Raw genomic sequence first — 14,469 nt, 5'->3', positions numbered from 1 at the left:
TCTTGAACACCAGATCTATGCCAGCTGAAAGAAACTGCTATAAATAGGCCTTTAATGATGTAGTGGGAAGGTGTTAGGGAAGGACAAATTCTGTAGTCTATGACCAGATCTTAGTCTTAGAAGCCTAAATCTGTAATCTGTGAATTACGTAAATGCTTCCCGGGAGTCTACCAGCCCCGTCTACTGGCCATGTGGGTGGAATGGGGTCATTGAAGTGGGCTGCAGTGGGCATTGCCTTTCCTCTAGTTTGGTTAAGCTCAGAGAATGCCCCAGTATTTGCTGGTTAACTAGCTTCTCTTAAGGACAGTGAGAGTATTCTAGCTTATTTCAATGTGTGTCCTTTCCCCGTCCCTTGCTGAAAGCACAAAATAATTTGTCTCTGATAAATACTTTAAGAAGCTGGTCAAGCTCTGGGAAGGAAAACTCACAAAAGTGTGGCATCCCCCATGACTGTATCTTTTTGGTGATTTTTAACTCTCAAATTGATGCATACTGAGCCTCCAGTAATTCATGGATAAACGTTCAGATTTTCCTGGTCCAGGGCTGATTTCCATGGACATCTCCACTCAGGAGTATCAGTTCATTTAAGCAGAGGGTCCTTTTATTTGCCTCTTCAGTATTAGGCACAGAGGTTTGATTTATGTCCTTATTTCTTGAGAATCCCAGAAGAGTTGTTAATTTTTAGTCTAGCTCTTTACTTATTGTTAGAACAGAGTGGCAATTGCTAGACTCCATACATGTAAAACCTGATATTAGTTTTCAGCTCTCAAGTCATGTTTTAATCATTCCTGCTATTCATTTATTATCCAATAGTACATTTTTTAAAAAATTGTATAAAGTAGAGAACTGTTATAGAAATCTAAGTCAAAATACATAAGCAAAGAACTATATTTATTCATGTAATTAAAAAGTCCTTTTCCTGAATGTCTGCTTGTAGCAAAATAAAATTAAGACCTCCGAGCTCTTAGCAAAGTCTGCAACATATTTTTTCCTTGGTGTGGAACAAGAATGCTATTACAAAACATACAAAGATTGGGTTTCTTACTGCAGACACATTTCTTCATGAATAAGGAGGAAGAGAAAGGAGAGAACTTATTTCTTTTTTTTTTTTTTTTTTTAAGACAGAATTTCACTTTGTTGCCCTCAGTAGAGTGCTATAACATCATAGCTCACAGTAACCTCAAACTCTTGAGGCTCAAGAGATTCTCTTGTCTCAGCCTCCTGTGTAGCTTTGACTACAGGTGCCCACCACAGCACCCGGCTAGTTTTAGAGACAGGGTCTTGTTCTGGTTCAGGCTGATCTCGAACCTGTGAGCTCAGACAACCATCTGCCTTGGCCTCCCAGAGTGCTGGCATTACAGGCATGAGCCAACGTGCCTGTCCTTTTGAATCCATTTCTAAAGCTCATTTTATATCATCCCAGGAGTTTTGTAATTGTAATACACATCGTGAACTTTGACTATGGCTAAACTTCTTACTAAAGAGCTACAAGTAAATCAAGGCCTTTAAATGTATTATTTAGCTCCTAAAGATCATTTGTGTTATCCAGATCCTTCCAAATATACCTACAGAGATTCCCGGTGTGCTGCCCTGGCAGGAGAAATCATGCAATTGTATACATACATTGATTCCACCATGGACTAATGGTCTCCACCCTCTACTGGTCCCTCAATACAATATGGCAGACTGGCCATGATGGTTTATGCCTATTAACCCAGCACTTGGGGAAGCCAAAGGCAGGAGGATCACTTCAGGCCAGGCATTCAAGAGCATTGTAGGCAACATAGTGAGATCCCATCTGTACAAAAAAAAATTTTTTTGACAACTAGCCAGGGCATGGTAGAGCTAGCCTATTTTCCTAAATGCTAGGGAGGCTGAGGCAAGAGGATTGCTTGACCCTGGAAGTTTGATGTTACAGTGAGCCAGGAGGACACCACTGCAGTCTAGCCTGGTAGACAGAGTGAGACTTTGTCTCACAAAAAAAGTGAAAAGGTTAGTAAACATGGCTATGGAAATTATACAAAATGAATAATAAGATAATTATATATAGAAAGTAAAAGTATCCAACAGCCTCAAAGACCTGTTGGATAATAGAGGTAATTATATAGTATTTTTATTTTATGCTTTATGCCACTAATATAAAAGTTAATTGTGATTTCAAAATACGTCAGCATTGGTTTTTCCTTTTAATAAAAAACAACTTATTGAGAGTAAAACAAAGGTCCATTGTAGAATGACTCATAATTAACACTATTAGGTAAAGTAGTCAGAAAACATTATTCCAAAAGCAAGGGAGGACAGTTAACTTTAAGAAATGACTTTCAGCTATCACTACCTGATTTACTTTGCCAATTGAAAAAAAAAATTAATAATTTAATAATTGCTTTCTTAAGATTAGTCTTATTAGCTGTAGAAAATTCTCCCTTGAAAGGAGATTTTTAAGAATAAACTGACAGAATATTTCCTAGTGAGTTTTAGAGGAGCTGGGCATAAAGTGTGTTGTGGACACAAAATACCATGAACAAATTACTAATAAGTTGGTAGTGATGAAAAGTAAATTTGAAAACATGAAACTTTTTTTTTTTTTTTGCAGTTTTTGGCCAGGGCTGTTTGATCCCACCACCTCTGGCACATGGGGCTGGTACCCTACCCTTTGAGCCACAGGCACCGCCCAAAACATAAAACTATTTTTGAGCAATTTTATTATTTTTAAAGATTAAACATACAGCACTGTGTTTATTCTTGTGACTTCAAATTAACTTTTATAACCCATAGCTTAGCCAGGATGATTTTCAATTGACTTTTTAATATAACAAAAGTTAAAGGTATTTGTTATGTAGAAAATTAAAATCTATGATTTAAATGAACCTAAAGAGACTTCTTAGAGCAAAATTTTGTATTATAATTATAAAAACTAAATTAAATAACACATAGCCCCTGAATTTGGAGTGGACACAAATTACCACAAAGGGAAACTGAATTTCAATTTATGTATCTTTCAAAATCTCCTAGGTGAAGTTTATAGGCTAAATAAGTAGTAACATGATTAAATATACCAGAATGTTCAGTAATGAGGCCAGAGATCAAAACTAATCATGAGGATTATGAACAGGAAAGAACCTGGAGAGTTATGATATTGGATAAAAGACTAAAATTATATGAACTGTGGTTTGAAGCATCAACAAAAATAAGAAAAAGAATATATGTAGCCTATCTTCAGCCATTTATATCTCCATTCTTTCATATTCATATACCTAATACTTACTGTTATTGTGTACTTAAAATAATTGGAAAACTTAATTTAGGTCTACAAGATCCAGTTCATTAAAATATAACTTCAAGAAACTCAACTGAACTATTTTGAAGCTCGCTCTGTTTTTGCCTAGGAAAAAAAAAAAAAAAAGTGTAAGAATGGGTTAGATTTCCTACTGTATCTTCCCCCAAGCTGCTGATAAGGACTCCTCCATGTCCATCTCAAGCCTGCAGGGACCCTGTAGGCATATGTCATACTTTTCCTTTCATTAATCAATGAATTTTCCCTGTATTTGCTTTTTTTTTTTTTTTTTTTTTCCATCTACCAAGTGTTTTCAGTATATTCTAGATCACTCTGGGAGGCTGAGGTGGGTAGATTGCTTAAACTCACGAGTTCCAGACCAACCTGAGCAAGAGCAAGACTGTCTCTACTAAAATAGAAAAACTAGATGGGTCTTGTGGTGGGCACCTATAGTCCCAGCCACTCAGGAGGCTGAGGCAAGAAGATCACTTGAGCCTAAGTGTTTGACGTTGCAGTGAGCTATGATTATGCCACAGCACTCAGGGTGACAGAGTGACATTCTGTCTCTAATAAAAATAAATAAAATAAAACCCCACACAATTGAGATAGTCCAGCATTTTGGAATACTACTCAGCCATCAAACAACTTGGATGGACCTGGAGACCATTCTTCAGAGAAGTACCACAATAATAGAGAAATGTACAGCACGTTGATCAGTACTTAACTGGAACTAACTGAACAACATTTACGTACACAAAAGGAACCAAAACTCAACAAAAATCACGCAGTGGGGAAGGGGGAGGAGGGAATGGGTAAATTCATACCTAATGGGTACTGTGTACATTATTCTGAGTGTAGGGCATGCTAAAACTTTAACTGAATCTGTACAAAAACAAATTATGTCCCTAAATGGGTGTACCCCTAACATTCTGGAATAAAATTTTAAATATGATGAAAGAAAGCCAAATTAAAAAAAAAAAAGTATTTTGAGAATAGTAATTCCATAGTTTGCTGATGAACTTGATATGGGTTGTGAGAGGAAGCTAGGAATCAAGGATGAATCTCAAGCTTGCATCTCAGCAAATGGAAGAATATGAGTGCTTTAAACAGGAATGAAGAAAACTCGGTAAGTAGCAGGGCCGACACGATGTACAAATCTAGACTTCAGGATAGTTATGGGTATAGATAGATATTTGATCACTGTTGGAATCAAGTTGGTATCTTAGATCATGAAATTTGAAATTGCGCAGAGAGAACAGAGGCTCAAATATGAACTGTCACTGTGAAGCAGGTTTACCACACACAGATTTCAATACCAAGGCTCTGAACACTTCTCCAGTTCCATGCACTGGTATCATCCATGATTCTGATGAGACAAGGCACTCACGCAACTAGTGAAGTAAAACAACTTTGTCACTCACAGACAGGCAGCAAGAAGCTACAGAAGCCTGAGATTCACGGAGAGCCAGTCCCCAAGGCTCAGAAAAGCCATTGGGGTGGGTGGAGTTTGTGCATGTTCATTTTGCCCCTCAACTGAACGGTATTGAAAACATGTTCTGCCCTTGACTTTAAACCTGGGGGCAACTTGAACTGAGTTAAAGAATTAAAGGATGTCCTCTTCTAGGATAGGCCGAACAGAGCCTGGCCTACTTGGGCCAGTGTCAGCATCTCAGGATATTCTACAGTTGTCCTTCAAAACTGTAAGTGAGAATGGTGGAAGAATTGGGTTGGCTAACGTCATGTGGAAACTTGGGCTGCATGCAGGGTCCCCAAATGTCAGAATGTGTAGTGATGGAAAAGAAACCATCAAAAAATCTAAGATGGAGTGACTACAGATGTAATAGCATATTTGCCTCCTAATTACATATATTGTATGGATTTATAATCATTTTTCTAGTGATTGTTTCTGTCCTAGATGCACTAATTTTCTCTCTATATGGCCCTCTGTCAAAGAGTGAATGTATGATTCGATTAAAAACTGATTACAGCACAATTCACATCCATAAACCAACTTCCCAAACAAGCAACTATGATGTTACCTGTTTATATCTATTCATGTTTTCTTCCCTATCTTAAATCTTTCCATGATTTGTGGAAATCATGATTCCTATCCTATTTACATTTTTCTAGTTTTATTACGTATGCTATAAACTAATACATGGGTTTAGGTTTAGTTGAATCTATTTTTTTTCCAGACATTTTGGCAACTCAATTGTTACTCGATTCCTTCATATAATGATATAGTTGCCTATACCATATTGTATGTCATTGTGTGACTATTCAACTTATGTGTCTTCTTATGGCACTATTAGGATTAATCTCAAATACCTTAAGTAGGTAGGTATAGGTAGTCTCAACTTAAATGACAAGTCTCAACTTAAAAACTTTCCCCATGTCTAAAATTCTCTACTGCTAGTAATAAAATTAAGTTTTTCTAACCCTATTGTAGACAATATAAGGCTTCAGAATTACAGAGACCTTAATATAACAGGCCATTAGTTTTGTACATTTTTATCAACTTCTACGTGTAAACAATTTTGCCTTCATTTCTATTAGAAGACAAGTCAGTTTTCTGGGCAATGTCATAGCATACATATCACTTAAACTTTGCATGGGCATTTTTTCTGAAACTTTGGAGGAAAACTAGCCATATCATATACATAATTTTCCTTGTCTGCCTAATAGAATATGAATTGTTCACCTTTCAAAATGTTTTATGAGCCTATCAGCCTTTGACCTTTTTATTACGTTTTTATTATTACACCATCTAACACAATTATATTTCCATTGCCCTTCTGTCAATGATCTTCCACATTCTGGTCATAAATCTTGCTCTGTTGAATTCCTCCTTTTACTGCAAACCTAGCACTGGGGCTTTTTCAGATACTCATTTTCTTTTGAACAGTTATCAATACCTATCAGAATATGAGACCTTTAATGAATCAATATTTCCTTAAAATTCTATTTCTTTTGGTGTCAAATTGATCAATTATATGGATTTTACTTCAACTTCTCAACTTAAGGATTTTAATATCTCTCAATATCACATATCAAAATGATTTTATAGTAATCCATTTTGGATACTGAAAAAGTGTAACTTGTCCTATTTTTAATGAGGAAGAATTATTTTTGAATTAGAGCAATTTACTCTCTTGCTTGACCTTGAACACTTAATGTCTAACCTAGTCACATTTTTTTGTGCTAGATGTTGCCTACAGAAATGCTGGACTTCTGGTTTGCCACAATTATGATTTTTTCATGGACAAGAGGATTTTTGAATATTCAATTTAGGTTATTTAAACCTTATTTTCTTTGTATTATATAAGTAGCATTTATCCTATTTGAGGGAAAAAGCAGTATTTTGTCTAATCACAAAAAAATCTATAATTTCCAGTGGCTATCTTACTTCTATGACTTGATTATGATTTAAATTGATATAAAACTATTTCATAGTTCTGTATTTCATAACCTTTGAGAGTTTGAGCTCAATTCATCTTTTCAATATTTCTACCCCAAACGTTGCTTATATACTCTGGGAGTTGACTCACATTGTCTCAGCTGGAAATATAGTTATGTGCTACTTACCACAGGGATATATTTTGCTCCTGGGTTATCATACAATATACTTAAACAGACCTAGCTTACTGCACACTTAGGTTATGTGCTCCTAGGCTACAAAACTATAAAGCATGTGATACTGAATATTTTAGATGACTAACATAATGCTAAGTACATGTTATCTAAACATAAAAAGATACAGTAAAAATAGGGCATAGAAGTTATTAAAAAAAATAAGTCACACTCATGTAGTGCACTTACCATGAACACAGCTTGCCAGACTGAAAGTTCTTCTGGGTGAGATAGTGAATGGTGAGTGAATGTGAATTTCCAAGACATTAATCCGTATTACTATAGACTTATAAACAATGTACACTTGGGCTATGTGAAATTAAAAATATATTTTTCTGTAATAATTAACCTCTTGGCTTAACATTTTTACCTCATGAACTTTTAAAGTTTTTAAACATTTTTTCCCACTGTACAATATGTCCATGTAATTTTTTAACTGAACTTATTATACTTAATTTAAACCACAGATACCTTATACAACTGCACAAAAATATTTATATTTATCACATGTGCTTTTTTCTATTTTTAATTTTCTACTGTTTCAACTCTATTGAAAACTAAGGCATAAGCACACATTCTACCATAGGCCTACACAGAATCAAGATCATCAATAACTGTCTTCCACTCTACATCTTGTCCACCTGCAGGTCTGCAGGAGCAATAACACAAAGTTCTCATCACCTATTATAACAATGCCTTCCTCTGGAATGTCTCCTGGAAAAAACTGCCTGAGGCTGTTTTACAGTTAATATTTTTTATAAGTAGGAGTATACAAAAATAAGATAGTAGAGCATACTTTTACAGTAGATACAAAATCCAGTAATAGTCATTTATTATCATTATCAAATATTATACAATTAAGTTTGCAAAGTTGCCACTGCGTGCTTACACTGGCAGCACTATACAAACAGCTCAGTAAGGTTTCATAACCTTGGTATATCAGCATCTCACACTTGTGTTCACATCAAATTCTGGTGGTGTCTTGCTGAGTAGTGTTCATAACTGTTTTGTAATTTTGTGTGCCATCACAAGAATATTAGAACTTGAATTAGAAAAATGAACAAACATTAAATTACTTGTTATACTTGGCAAGAATAAAAATGAAATCAGGCATAGCCCATGTTTATGCGGATAATGGCATGAATAAATTGCTGTGTACAAATGGATAAAATGTTATTCTGAGGGGAGAGAATGTGTCACTGATGAAGAGAGTTCAGGGCAGCCAGTAATGAGCAGAACAGACAAAAATATTGTAAAAATTTGTTCATTTGTGTGTCAAAAATCAATCAGCTGATTGTGAGAAACAGATCAAGTCAACATTAACAGGGAAACAGGTAGGAAAATCTTAACTGGAAATCTTGACATGAGAGCAAAGTGTGGGTGACATTGGTCACAAGGAGGTCACCGAGGAACGCTATCAGGGAGTTTTTAGCCAGTAAGCAAATATTTGTATTAGAATGCCCTCTCTACTCACCTGAGCTGCCCCCAATTATATTTTTTCTACCCTAAAACAAAGGAAATAGTGAAAGACATGTCGATGACATTTAAGACATCAGGTAATAAAACAATAGTTCTGATAGACATTCTAGAAAAAGAGTTCCAAAATTGTTTTGAAGAGTAGCATAGGTGCTGGTGTTGGTGCATAGCTGCCCACAGGGAGTGATTTGAAGGCGACCATAGTGATATTCATCAATGGGGTATGGAGCGTTTTCCCTAGGATAAGTTCACCAACTGAACCTTGAATACTGTATGTCCTGTGTTTTCATATGACTGGCCACACAGGCTTTTTCCAGTGTCACCACAAACGTGTGTATAATACATTGTGCTATAGTGTCAACTAGGCAGATGGAATTTGTGAGCTCTGCTTTAATCTTACAAATCCACCATTGTATATGCAATCCATTGTTGACCAAAACATTGTTATGTGGTACACAACTATACAATCCTTCAAAGTTTTTGCTGAGAGAGTACTATTTCCTAAAACGAGTAGTTCAACACTCTGAGATTTAATTTTGCTGTGTCCTGAGCTTCCATCATGATTGTCTATAATATGATGTGTGAATCTTACCATAGCTAATATTCTACTGTTTGGGTTTCCCAACGATTGCAAGTTACGTACATGTAATCAATCTCAATCATTTTCCTTTTCCTAGGATACTCTATAGATACAACAATACTTAAAAATGAATATTCATAGAGGGGGAAATAAAACATGCAGTTTATATGGGCTAATTCAGCCATCTGGGCAAACAGGAAATTCCTCATGAGTTCTTTAATTGCCTAATTTATGATCACATTTTAATATAGAAATCACATCAAACTATCTACAATAATTGAACAGAAATCTTTTACTGGTCAGATTTCTTTGTGCTTTTCTAAATTATCTGAGCTGTTCTTAAGATCAATAAACATTTGCCATGTGACTTAATGTGTATATTTTTATTATCAACTCAGTGGGGCCTGCTGTACCTTTTCCTCTTTGAAGAGCTCACCAAAATGCCATGTGGTCTGACACCCTTGTATACGTTCTTTCAGATGATGGAGTTATATCAGAAGCGTGAAATCATGCTTGTCCTATGCAAAAATGCTATTCTATTTTTACTTGATTAAAAGAAGAAACTATTTCTTTTAGAGAGAAAATAATGTTGACTTCATTATTAATTCATTTCTTAATATTTTTAGGACTTCCCAAGATAGGTGTTAAGTAGAAGATGACTAACTGTTTACTAAATATAGGATGTAAATCTATTACTTATTCAGGTCCTGCTGTTATATTTCCCCATGACATACAAGACAATTGGGGAATGCAGTTGACTTGGGGGGGGGCATTTTTCAAAGGGGTTTAAAGATTTAGTTAGGCAAAATTTACATGAAGGTCAGATTCTGCACAATCTTTTGCAAATGTATCACAATTTATTTTGATGGATCGCTCTTGACAATTAATTAGGAACTTATGAATAAACATTAAAAGGTAGATTTCATTAAAGAAAACATGGTTCAGCCCTAAAAGCTCTATGCCTTTGGAATAATAACACTGAGTATAAAAGTTTCCAGACAGCTCACAAAATATTTTACGAAAGTTCAATAACTTCTACTGGAACAATTCTCTAGCAGTTTTAAGTAATACGTATATTTTTCTCTAGTTTAGATTTTCAACTTTTTGCTCATCTCCTGTAACATTCTCCTCTACTACTTCCCACTCCTGCACATATGTTAGGTGGATAGTGAGGGATTCTGGCTCTTGCAGGGACATAGATGGGTACTCTGCCTGGATGCTGCCAGAGTGACTGCCCCACGTGGGGAGTCTTGGTGCTGCCCCACCCTCGATCCTATCCTAAACAAATGCCACACCTGGGGAAAGGAGGATCAGCCTCAAGCCAGGCAGCGTAGGCATATTAGGGTCTGGAAAGTGACCTAGAGTAACCTAAGGCTAATTATCATATCATTAACTGTCCAAAGTAGTTCAATGATGACATCTGAAGGGCCTAATCCAGACACTATGAAACAAGACCCCAGAACACAACCAGAACCTCTTGTTACACAAGAGATCCATTCATTGTGTGGCAAATGTGTCTCGCTCTTACTCTGTAAGCCTATCTTGTTCTTCCTCAATAAACTTCGTTTCATGCTTACTTTGCTTTCAGCGTAGCTGGCCATTCTTCAGTCAAGAGCACACCAAGAAACAAGAATAGAGAAATACTGATGTGACAACTTAAATTTCTTCTTATAAATACACCACCTCTAAAGTTTTAACGTTCACCACCTGAACACTAGACCACCACATCTTTGGCTTCTTTACCTTAGGGCCCCCCATTTTAATACACTATTTTAAGAATATTTAAGGCAGAAAAAAGAAAATTTTACTTATAAAAGATAAAAATAAAGTATTTTCAAGGTTTCAAGATGATTAACCATATTTTTGTAAAACAACAGGAATTTTAAGAAATGAGTCCCCTCAGTTAAAACTCTTATGCCAAAAAAAAAAAAAAAAAAAAAAGTCTCACTCCTTTGCCCTTGGTAGAGTGTCGTGGCATCATCATAGCTCACAGCAACCTAAAACTCTTGGGCTCAAAAGATGCTCTTGCCTCAGCCTCCTGAGTAGCTGAGACTATAGGCATCCCCTACAAAACCTGGTTAGTTTTTCTATTCAAGTGTTGCTCTTGTTCAAACTGGTCTGGAATTCCAGAGCTCAAGGGATCCACCTGCACAGGCCCCCCAGAGTGCTAAGATTATAGACATGAGCCACCCCACCTGGCCTCATATAAAATTCATTAAGTGCACAAATTTAAAATGAACATTGAAGAATTAAGAATTAAAACAAATGGCTTATGATCATTTTGCTTCATTTGGGAGGGTGGTGGAACCTTTGGGGAGACATGGGGAGGAAAGAATGCATAGATCCAGGGAGTATCCTTGTTATCTGAAACTTCAGGTAATACACCAGCAATACTTGTTTGGAGGTACAAATCCGTATCTATTGAATGAAATTACCAAGATGTTCCTTCCTCAAAAGATTTTATGCTAAGTAAACCCAGAATCTGAGACATGGCTTGGCTTCCTGAGTAGTATCATACAGGATGTACAATTATCTGCAATATAGAATTTCTAAAATTGTACCTGTGTGAGATGACTTGCAGACCTAATTAGAAAGTTAATTTGTTTTTCTGGGCCAGATAGCACACACCTGATATGGGGAGACAGGACCCAGAGGCGGCTTCTCCATGTTTCAAAATGTCTCTAATTCTTCTGAGCCCCTCTAAGACCAATTATTTGAAATTAGCAAACTTAACCTTTGATTTGTATATTATCCTGATCCTCTGATTCAGTTTATGCACTTGATATTTTGCAGAAATTCTACCTCACTTTAATGAGCCTTTACTTTTCTACTTTGCAAAACAAGTATTTTGTACCTTCTCTTCCATCTTTAAACTTCTAACCCAACAAAAACATGACTTTACAGCCCTGAGCATACATATGTAATCAAGTTATTTATCCATAATCCTACAATGAAAATGTATCAGCTAAATTAGAATAATGTATAAGTGGTATTTGTCCCTGGCTCCTGGTACAGATTTTCAAAAATCCTGGAAATTTCCTGAGTAGGATTTTTTTTTTTGCATTCAAAAGAAGCTCCTTTTTGATCACACCTGAGTTTATGTCACTGAAGTGACTTAGGGCAGATAGCATTAGGATGGTGCTAGTCATAAGAAAGACTAAGTGATAAGAAGGTTGGAACATTCACTCTTACCCACCAACTTTAGAAAAAGGAAAACAAGAAATTATACTCCATAAATACTCTAGGGTAGCAAGACTTGATGAGTTTGAGTGAGTGCATCCAAGTGCCGCTCAGGTGGCTCACCTTAATTCCACAGCACAGAAGTTCCAGAATTTAGCCTATATATTTTTTCATCTGGCTGTTCATCTTTATCTTTTATACAACCCTTTATAATGAACTAGTAAAATATAAATAAAGTGCTTTTCTGAGATGTGTGAGCCTTTCTTAGAACTTATGAAACTTGGAGAATGGGTAGTGAGAACCTCCATGTAATGAATAGCCAGCCAAAAGAGTAGGTGATCTGGAGCTCCTGTCTGAAGTGGGGACACTTTTGTGGCACTGAGCCTTTAACTTATGGGGTTTAATGCAAACTCTAGGTATACAGTGTCCGAATTCAATTAAATCACAGGGCAGCTACTTGGTGTTTCAGATAATGTGTTGATGCTTAAAAAACCTAAAAACAAAAAAACACATCCCCAAACAGCTTACCCACAACTGTGCTAACATTTCTTTTCCTCCTCTTTAAATGAACAAAACATTTTGGAACTTATAAGGCTAACTTCTTTGTGTCCTAGAGTCAATATATTGCCATCACCTTGAGAATTTTCTAATTGTCTCTCTCCTACATCAAATTAACTTTCTCTACTTGGTCATTTTAATTAGCAAACAATATAGCCTACCAGTTCCTCTAACATGCTTCTACTACTTTCACATTTACTACTTGATCTCTCTACTTACCGAACCAGCTCTCTTCTACACTTCATTGGAAGAGTTGTTGCAACCAGCTCTCTAATCTCCTACTTTCTATTAAGAGCAATTGGCCCTCTTCCCACACCATTCCACAATAGTCAATAACACGCACTTACTTCAACCCATCCTCTACATTCATAGTGACTGTTAGTACATAACAGACATAACTATGACTGTTACTCAACTTTTTATAGAGGTGGTCTTATCTCTTTGAAAAAAATTGTTTTCTTTGGCTTCTATTACAATATAGTCTATATTCTGTCCACACCTAATGGTCCCTTCTCTGTTGCTTTCTCCAGGATCATTTTTCTGTCTTAACATTTTGAGTAACACAAAGCTTGGACCAATGTTCCTTTTTCTCCACCTAGACTTCCCACTAAAGTTATTTAATTTGGTTTGGCCAATGAAATGAACATCATACCTATGAAAATGACTTTCTTCTTCAGCTTCACACTTATATATAAATTAAAAGTTCAATATTTCCACTGTCTATTAAGATATTACACACTTAACTTATCCAAAATAAAATTATTGCATTTGATTCTCAATTGGTTCCTTTCCCCTTTCCAGTAATCCTTGGCTATTTACTCAACTGCTCAAACTGACATCCTTAATCCCATTATTTCTCTCAGCCTAGTCTTTATCCCTTGCTCCCAAGTCTACCCCTCTAACTTGTCTGGGGACTCATTAATTTCTAAATTCAGGAGTTAACTCTGCTAAGTGCTTTATTCTGATGCCATTAATCTAAAATGCCCCAACTTTCTCAATGTATGCTTTCTTAAATTTCTCATTTTCTTTGAAGAATGATCATTGTTGAAATTATTTTGCATTATTAACATGTTAGTTTTTTTCTCTCTTCACTAGAGCATGATAAACATAAGGGGCCTTATCTGTTTTTGGCAGGTATTTTCTAGCACATATTCAGCATATAAAAACTGTTTGCACATGAACTGTCATACTGCCAGCAAACTGAAGACTGAGTCACAGCTCTACCCAACATTATGAACATGACCTTCTCTGAGTTACTTAACCACTGGGAACTTGTTTTCCTTAGGTGTCAACATAAACATTATTAAATGTAACTTTGCAGCATACTTACGGAATGCACACTAAAACACCAAACATGTCTTATACTTGTGATTAATGCACACGTTTTTATTTCCGTCACACTCCCCTTAGGCAAAGCATATACTGTACAACATTTCTTTGAAGTACAGATGTAAATAAACTAGATTATCTTAAATTTAACAATCATATAATATGCAAAGCACTTTCCACATATTAACATGTACACGTTTTTTGTACTAAGTGATACACAGAATCTACCATTATCCTCATTTGACAGACTGGACATAAGTGCAACACAAAGAAGCCAGGCTCTTATTGACATTTACTTAGCTATGAAGTGGTTTGGGATAGGGTTCAATTTGAACTGTCTGACTTCAGAGAACATTTTGGACGTCTGCATGCTTATTCACTGTGTGTGAGTGTGTGTATGAGTTTGGTATGTGTGTGCACTTGTGGGAAGACAGCAAAAGAG

This window comes from Nycticebus coucang, chromosome 23, assembly GCF_027406575.1.
Source record: "Nycticebus coucang isolate mNycCou1 chromosome 23, mNycCou1.pri, whole genome shotgun sequence".
Taxonomy (NCBI): Eukaryota; Metazoa; Chordata; class Mammalia; order Primates; family Lorisidae; genus Nycticebus; species Nycticebus coucang.
The sequence above is the reverse complement of the archived record's forward strand: the minus strand, read 5'-3'. Positions refer to the sequence as shown.